The 9,038-nt window shown below is 39.6% G+C and overlaps 1 pseudogene; it reads right to left on the minus strand.

The window, feature by feature from the left end:
* Positions 1 to 7,246: 7,246 nt before the first annotated feature.
* LOC143387466 (transcription factor SOX-4-like) lies at positions 7,247 to 8,578 on the minus strand (annotated as a pseudogene).
* Between the last annotated feature and the right edge of the window lie 460 nt (positions 8,579 to 9,038).

Consider the following 9,038-nt stretch of genomic DNA (forward strand, 5'->3'; position numbering starts at 1 on the left):
ATTTTTAAATTCTCAATATTTTTTCCTCTAATCTTAATAATTTTCTTCCTTTTTATGGCTTTGGAATGTATTTTTCTAGGACCTTGAGATATACTATTAAGTTGTTTATTTGGAATCTTTCTGAAGTTTTTAGGCAGACATCCATAACTATAAAGTTTCCTATTAGAACCACTTTCAGAGTGTCCCAGAGATCCTGGTATGTTGTATATCTATGCTGGTCTGATTCTAGAAATTTTTAAATTTCTTTCCTCATTCCATTGATAATATATTTATCATTAAAGGTGTATAGCTCACTCACCTTGTGTTTATATAGTTTTTCTTGTTATGATTTCTAATTTAATTAAATTATGATTTGATAAGCTGGCAGAAACGGTATCAGTTATATTGTATTTGCTATGACTTACTTTGGGACCTAAAATGTCATCTGTTTTGGAAAAGGTTCCATAAGAAGCAAATAAAAAAAGATAATTTAGATGTTGTTAGGTGAAATATTGTACAAATACCTGTTTGGTCCTATTGACTCATCTATATATGTATTTTAGATCTTAAGAATCTTTATTATTTTACAGCTAGATGACCTATGCATTGTATTAGAGGTATGGTATAATCACCCATTTTTGTTGTATTTAGGTGTTACTGAGTCTTTATACTGAGTAGCCTTTGTTTTATTTAATTAGGCTCAACAATGTTTGGGTCATAAATATTTACTATCATTATATCTTCTTCAAGAATTTCTCTTTTTACCAAGTTAAAAGGATTTTCTTTATCTCTTCTAATTAATTTTGATTTTTATGTCTTCTATATTAAGATATGAGAATAGCTACTCCTCTTTGCTTTCAGGATCCATTGAATGAAATATCAGTTCTAACATTCTTCTTTCAGTTATGGATGTCTTTTCCTAAGAGATGAGTCTCTTGAAGATCACATATAATTCACATCTCATTTTTTAGTCCACTCTGCCACTCCATGTCTTTTAATTGAGTTGAGACCATTACGTCCAGTGTTATATAGAGAGATGTTTATTATTTATTGCCATTCTTTTCTGTTTCTAATATTAAATGCAATCCTAACTCATTTTTGATATCAGCTCTTCTAATGAGATTTGTCCATTCCTTGGCTTGAGTTTGTTTTTAACTTCTTTTGTAAGTAGTAATTTTTTAAGTATTTTCTGTAGTTCTTGACTCATAGTCATAAATTTTCTAAATTTATGCTCGTGTTTGAATGTTTTTATTTCTACTTTGATTCTGGAATATAGCTTTTCTGTATAAAGCAATCTTGGTTCACAATTATTTTCTTACAAACACCTCATTCTATGGTCTCTTATATTTTTGAGTTTCTGCTCAGAATTCAGAAATTGTTCATATTGGTTTCCTCTAAATACAACTTGATGGTTTTTCTCTTTAGGCTATTACAACTATATCCTCGTTCTATATATTTGATTATAATTATAATGTGTCATGGAGAGTTTTATTTTTAATAATATCTATTGGGGTTTCTGAATACCTCCTGTATGTGGATATTTATTTATCTTATTCCCAAGTTTGGAAGTAGTTCTGTTATTATTTCTATGAAAAGTTTATTTATGCCAATAGCCTATATTTCACATCCCTCATTCATGCCAATGATTCTTTAAATTTGGTCTCTTAATATTCTGTATATTCTGGTCATGGTATCTTATTTTCTTTACTATTTCTTTACTATTGATTAAGTATTCAACTTTGTCTTCAAAACATAAAATTATGTCTTCTACATGATCTAATATATTGTTAACTTTCAACTGAATTTTTAATTTGATTTAATAATTCTTTCTTTTCCAGGATTTCTGACTGGCTCTTTTTCAAAATACCTCTCTCTCTTTCTATTGAGGTCCTTTTTCACTTCCTTTATTTTATCTCTTTCTTCATTCCCTAGATATTCTTTCAGTTCAATGATCATTTTTATCAAAAACCTTTTGATTTATTTATCTGGCATAACATCCACATTAGTACCTGTGTATTTACATAGTGCGATAATTATAAATTTTTGGAGGTGATTTCTTGGATAGTTTCTTCATATATTTTGGGATACTATATTTAGACATATGTTGATATAGACTGCTCTTCTTCTTTTATGTGAGGTTTTTTAGTGAGTTAGTATCCTTTTATTGTAAGCCCTACATTGTGGATATTTCTTAATTTCAGCATATCTGATTGTCATAATGAAAGCGTTACTTTGAAAGCACCACAGTACCACTTTGAAAGGAAAGAGTAACTGCCAATAACAGTTGTAAAATCATTCATTGTTCAACAAATGCTATAAAATTTATTAACAATGATTTTTACAAGTTTAATGACCAAAGAGAACCAAGAGTATAAAATAATTTAGAATAAAGTGTTAAGGATATTATAATAAGATGAATTAGAAAGAAAAAAGGGGTGAAAAATAAAGAAAATGGAGAGAAAAAAGAAGGAAAGTGGTGGGGAAGGGAAAGGAGGTAAATGTTTAAATGAGGAATATATAAAGTATGAAGGAGTGGGGAAGGCAATGGAGATGGAAAGGAAGAAAAGAGGTATAAAGAGAAAATACAATTAATTGATGAAATATGTAAAATTGGATGAAACTTTAACACAAAATATGGGAACACACTAGGAATCAATTAATACCAAACAGTTAATGTAATATCAGTCATATAGAGATTCTGATTTATTCTTGCTGAGGTTTTTGAAATAGAGGCCTTTCTTTCCAGGGTTTTGATTTCACAATTTTCTGTGAACAAGACTGGTGATACCAAAGTCATTTTATTTGTTCTAAGCTCTGACCCAAACTTGTTAGAGGAGTTTTAATGCTAAGATCCATTCTCTCCTTGTTAGAATTATCTGCTTAAAGCACATTTAGGGTGTTATAGCTCAGTTGGTTGCTAGAAATGGCTTTGGTATTGGGTGTAGGGTTGGGACAGCAAGTCTAGCAGGGACACTTGCAAATCCTCTCATCTGCTCTGCTTACAGACAGGCCCAGGTTGCATTCTACCCACTCATTTCAACAGCCTCAGACAGTGTGTGGGGGAGGTGGTACAGTGCTCACTGCTTTTTGTCTGACCCTAATTATTCTCAGTCTCCCCATCAGATATAATCTTTTTCACAGAGTTCAAACCACCAAGTTCAAATGAAAACATCCTTCTCTTCTCCATATTACAGTCTGAATGAGTGGCCACCCTTAGTTTTTCTCTAGTTTGAGCTGCAGTCTTATTTCTATACTCAGCCTGATTCACAGTATGGACATTCATCAATCCAGCAAACAGCCGAGCTTAAGTGTCTGGTTGGTCTTGAGTATTCAAAAATAAAGCAAGTGTGAAAAAAAAAATAAAGGAAGAAAGGAAGAAAGCATGGAAAGAAGGAAGGGAGGGAGGGAGGGAGGAAGGGAAAGGAAAGGAAAATCACAGAAAGAAAAATTTAAAAATAAAAAAAAATAGTAAAATAGGAAAAACAAAGGTAGCCTGTAGGAATTCCTAGTCTGCCACGTGGAAAGTTTAAACAAAGAGCCTTTTCAAGCCATTGCCTCTTCCCCCTTATCTCCACTGGGGAGTGTCAAGATTTTCTCCTGCACTGGTGCAGCTCATTCTTTCTTAGTTTATCTTCTGCTTAGATTATGAATTTACCAGTATCTGATTTTCTTAAACTAGGTGTGAGAATTTCTTTCAACTCATTGGAAAGGGGATTTCCTTCCCCTACTCAGTCACCACTTTTCAGATGCTACTAGCATCTGTTGCTTTTATTAATTCTTTTTCTATTCTAAATAATGTTTTCAGTTTTCACATGGGTTGCTGGCCTTCTGGGCTTCCTATCAGGGTTCTTTCATGGTTTGCTACAGCAGATATGCTATTTTAATTCACTATCAAGGAGCTGCTATGACATTATGGGTTCCTCTATTCTTTCATTTTTTTCCTTCTAAACTTTTTATTTAAACATAGAAAATAGGTCTAATGACATTTGTGGCAGCATATTGGTGATTTTTTTTTCAGAAAGAACATACTCAGAAGGAACTCTATATTTTTTCTTGCAGTAATGACAGTAGCACTTACTGGACTAATCGTCCTATCATAAGAATTACTATCCCTGGAAAACGTTAACCAGCAAATGTTTGAAAGGAGGCAGAAACTGTAGATGAGCAACAACTGACAGAAAATAACACTAAGGAAAATTCACATTTAACTAGCTTTTTCCCCCAAAGGTACCCTCATGTCTCACAGGGGTGGTAGTGAATGAACCTCAAGCCTGAGTGGCAGTCTTGCAATGCTAAAACCAGAATTTGAAGTTGGAGTAGCTAAAAACTGAGAAAAGTAAAAACTCGGAAAAGTAAAAGCCATAAAGAAATAATTCTCAAAATTTACATACAGATACTCATTTAGTCTTTGAATGATTCTTTTATAGTAAAAAATAATAGCAACAACAAAATAAACAAGAAAAGAAGTCCAGCAGAAATTTTATTAAATTATGCGTATGCTGTAAACATAGTTTGAAGTACAAATTCTTCCATGTTCATGACTTCACTAAAATCTTTGGCTTTAATAAAGTCCTCAGAAGAACATGTCAGGGGATTAAGTATTATTTTCCTGACTAAGTATTAGTTCACTGGACTAAGAAGAAAGGCAGATTAGATCACCCTGACAGTCAAGAAGATGTTCAATAATTTAATTGATTACTAGAAAAAAAAAATCTCAATACTCTTCATGAAAAAAGTAAAACACATACTATCTACCATATATCATTGTCCATAATATAGGTATCTAGTTGAAAATTGTCAGTAATAAGCCAAGGTTGGATGTTCTTTCACATATACAGATGTTAACACACAACATTGGGGTAGGGGGTGTTGGAGTAAAACAGATGTTCAGTGGATTTGACAAAAGGAAATGACAGGAAGGGATTGGGAATGACAATAGAAAAAAAATTAAAATAAAAAATTTAATTATAAAAATGCTAGTTATGAGAATATCCAATAATATATAATCCATGTATTCAAGATTATTTTTTAAGAATTAATCATGATTGCTGGGTGTGATGGCACATATCTATAATCCCAGAGACTTAGGAGGCTGAAGCAGGAGGATCACAAGTTCAAAGCCAGCCTCAGCAAAAGCAAGGCACTAAACAACAAATTGAGGCCCTATTTCTGAATAAAATACAAAATATGGCTCAGGATGTGGCTTAGTGGTCAAGTGCCCCTGAGTTCAATGCCTGGTTCAATAACAATAATAATAATAATAATAATAATTATTATTATTATTATTATTATTATTATTATTATTATTATTCAAGCTGGGCATGGTGCCACACACCTGTAATCCCAGCATCTGCAGAGGCTGATGAAAAATAAATTTAAATCCAAGAGCATCCTTCTTACCTTTAAATGTAAAAATAGAAAATAAAAAGAACTATGGATGTAGCTCAGTGATAAAGCACCCCTGGGTTCAATCGCCAGAACAAATAATAATAATAATAATAATAATAATAATAATAATAATAATTAGTCAATATTATTCAAGTTTTAATCATCAACAATATTTATTTAAGAAGTTATCAAGAGATAATAAAACAGTTAATAGAATCAAACCTCAAAAATATCAAATACTGGAATTAGCAGACAAGAACTGAAAACAAAATTTATAAATATATTAATTATTTTTCACTAAGAATAAACATAATGAACCCTGGACAGTGGTGCAATTCTGCAGTTTCACTGATTGGAAGCCTAAGACAGGAGGATCACAAGTTTGAGGCCAGCCTGAGCAACTCAGTAAGACCCTGTTTTAAAATAAGAAATAAACAGAACCTAGAGTAAAGATCAATGGTAGACCACCACTGGGTTCAATTCTCAGTTCTACACACACACACACCACACACTCAAAAATGTATATAATGGGTCAGAAGAGATATGAAAACTATACATAGAAGAATCAAGTGGAAACCCTAGCAATAGAAAATATAATATTTAAAATAAAAAAAAATATTATAGGGGTTTAATGGAGACTTTTAAACATGAGAAGATTTGGTGAATTTGAAAACATGTTCATAAAAAAAAAAAAACATACACTATGACACACACTGAACAACAGTTAAACAAACTGAACACCAATAGAACAAGTACAAGTGGGAGATCATAATTAGAATTCCAGAAGGAGAGACAAGAAGAGATGAGGAAGGAATATTGGCCAGGTTTTTCCCAATATCAACACCAATTTCTAAGAGTTTCAAGGAATACTACCAGAATAAGCATGAAGAAAAATACACTTAAACACATCATATTCAAACTATTGACAACTCAAAATAAGAAAATATATCAAGAGCAGCCAAAAAGAAAAAGCACATTATATTCTGGGGAAAAAAAATTATTAGAATGAAGCTTGACTTCTCTTCAGAAATAACAGAGACCAGAGACAACAGAATAACATGATTAAAAATACTAAGAGAAAAAGAAATCAACCCTTAAGTTTATAGCCAACAAAAATTTTGAGTGAATTTATTGCAAGTAGACTTGCAATGTGAGAAATATTTAAAAAAATGTTCTTCAGTTTGAAGGAGAATGGTACCAGATGGAAATTGGGAACTGCATGAAGGAATGCATAGCTCTGAAAATTAAAAATATGTGAGTCAATACAAAAGATTATTTCTTTTAAAATTATGTTTCTTAAAACTCAATTAACTATTACTAGCAAGAACATTCATTACCAAACACTGTGGAGGTATTAATCTAGGAGCTGCAAGGGGGTGGGGGCGCGCAGCCTTCATCCCCGCTCCTCTCTCGACCAAGAAACCCAGTAAAAACAAAAGCAAAAGCCACTAAAGAGGCGAGGCGAGAGGGCGAGATTCCTCCAGTCTCCAAAAAAACTCCCCGGCTTCTTTCTTGCTGGGGGTGCGCACAAGTCTGGAAGCTCGCTGGAAGGGGGGGGTCTCTTCAAGCAAAGGGGAGAAAACTCAAAGTAGCTTTTTCGCCATCAACAACATCATCAATAACAATAAAGGTCGCCCTATCTACCTCGCCTCTTGCGCGTCCCTCCGCGGGGCCCCGGCGCCACTGCCCGGGAGGTGGGGATGCGGCGTGGGTCCAAACGCCCCCGCGCTCCTCTCCAAGCCAGCGCTGCTCACTTTTTTCTTTATCTTCTTTATATTTTCCGTTTTCTCTTCATCTGTTTTTTTTCTATTTGTTCTTTTGTTTTCTTTATTTTTTCCTCTCTCTTCCCCTTGTCCCTTCTTCTCCCCGTCCGCACCCTTCAGTAAGTGAAGACCAGGTTGGAGATGCTGGACTCCAGCCAGTCTCCCGAGATGATCTCGCTCACCTTGGGCGTGCAGTAGTCCGGGAACTCGAAGTGCAAGCGAGAGCCGGGCTCAAAGTTGAAGTCCAGGTCCTGGTCCAGCGCCGACGACAAGCTGAAGCTGCCCAGGTACATGCTCTCAAAGTTGGAGCTGGGGTTCAGGTCGAGCAGGTCGTCCTCAAACTCGTCGTCGTCGGAGCCCGATGAGGAGGAGTGAGACGAGGTGGAGGACGCGTGCGATGGCTCGCTGGACCGGGCGGGCGAGGCGGCGCGCAGGCTGGCATAGCCTCGGTGGTCCGCGAGCGAGCGACTGTCGGCTGGCGACGAGGCGGCGCTGCTGCGCCACTCAGGCTCAGCTCATCAGGCGAGCAGCCCGCACCCCCCTCCTCGTACAAGCCCAGGGGGTCGCTAGGGTCTGCGCCTGCGCCCAGGCCACCCACCAGCGAAGCCAACGCGCTCAGGCCGCCGAACAGGTAGACGCGCTTCACATTCTTCTCTGCCGGGTGTTTGCCCGGGGCCGCAGCGCTGGGAGTCCTCGCCTTGTACAGCGCTAGGTGGTCGGAGGCCACCGTGGCGCCAAGGGGCAGCAGGGCTGCGCCCGCCTGCTCGGCGGAGAAGGAGGTGGCCGCAGCTTTCCCGCCACCCGCCCACCAGGACCAGCTTGGCGTGCGGCTTGCTGAGCCAGCCGCCCGCGTCGCCAGCCACCTTGGAGCCCCAGCTCTTCTTCTGCACGGGTTTGGAGTTGGCGCCGCCGCCTCCCCCAGCGTTTCGGCTCCTGCCGCCACCACCGCCCCAGGCTGCCTCCGCCGCTGCCACCGACATTGTCTCCCTTCTCCCTGGGCTTGGAGACGGCGGCGGCTGAGGAGTCGGAGCTGGCTTTGCCGGACTTAACCTTCTTCCTAGGCCGGTACTTGTAGTCGGGGTAGTCAGCCATGTGCTTGAGGCGCAGCCACTCTGCCTCCCGAATGAAAGGGATCTTGTCGCTGTCTTTGAGCAGCTTCCAGCATTTGCCCAGCCTCTTGGAGATCTCAGCGTTGTGCATGTCGGGCGACTGCTCCAAGATCTTGCGCCGCTGGATCTGGGACCAAACCATGAAGGCATTCTTGGGCCGCTTGATGTGCCTGCTCGGCGTCTTACACCAGCTCGGGTCGTCGGCCTTGCAGCCCGTGGAGGCGGTGGAGCGGGCGTGGGGGAGGAGGCGATACCCAGCTCGAGGCCGGCGCCCAAGTCGGAGCTCTCGCCGGCCAGCAGCGCTTCCGTGTTCTCGGCGTTGTTGGCTTGCTGCACCATGGCCCCGGCTCCACGGGCGCCCACGCGCGCTCACACCCTCGCAGCAGCCGCGCGCGATCGCCGGGCCCTCCCGGGCCAAGCACACGCCGAGCTGGCGGACGTGCGCGGCTGCCAGGCGGGCCCCTCAACTCCTCGCAGCGGCGGAGATGGGCGAAGAGAGAAAAGTCCCCAAAAGATTCGGGAGAGGAATGCTCCGCCTCTCGCAGAGGAGTTATAGTTCCCTGACTGGAGAACCTCTCTCCCCCGCTGGTTCTGGTCTCACCGCGCTCACCGGGCTGCAGCTTGCTCGGTGTGGGCTCTGAGTCTGGAGACGGTGCTAAGGTGGAAGAGGAGTTTCTTGAATGATGGTGCTGAAGCTTCTTCAACTGCAAGTTTTTTTCTGCCGCCTCCCAGGCAAGTCTCTCTCTCTCTCTCTCTCTCTCTCTCTCTCTCTCTCTCTCTCTCTCTCTTTTTCTTTCCC

The sequence above is a fragment of the Callospermophilus lateralis genome, unplaced genomic scaffold (genome assembly GCF_048772815.1).
Source record: "Callospermophilus lateralis isolate mCalLat2 unplaced genomic scaffold, mCalLat2.hap1 Scaffold_190, whole genome shotgun sequence".
In the NCBI taxonomy this organism is placed as follows: Eukaryota; Metazoa; Chordata; class Mammalia; order Rodentia; family Sciuridae; genus Callospermophilus; species Callospermophilus lateralis.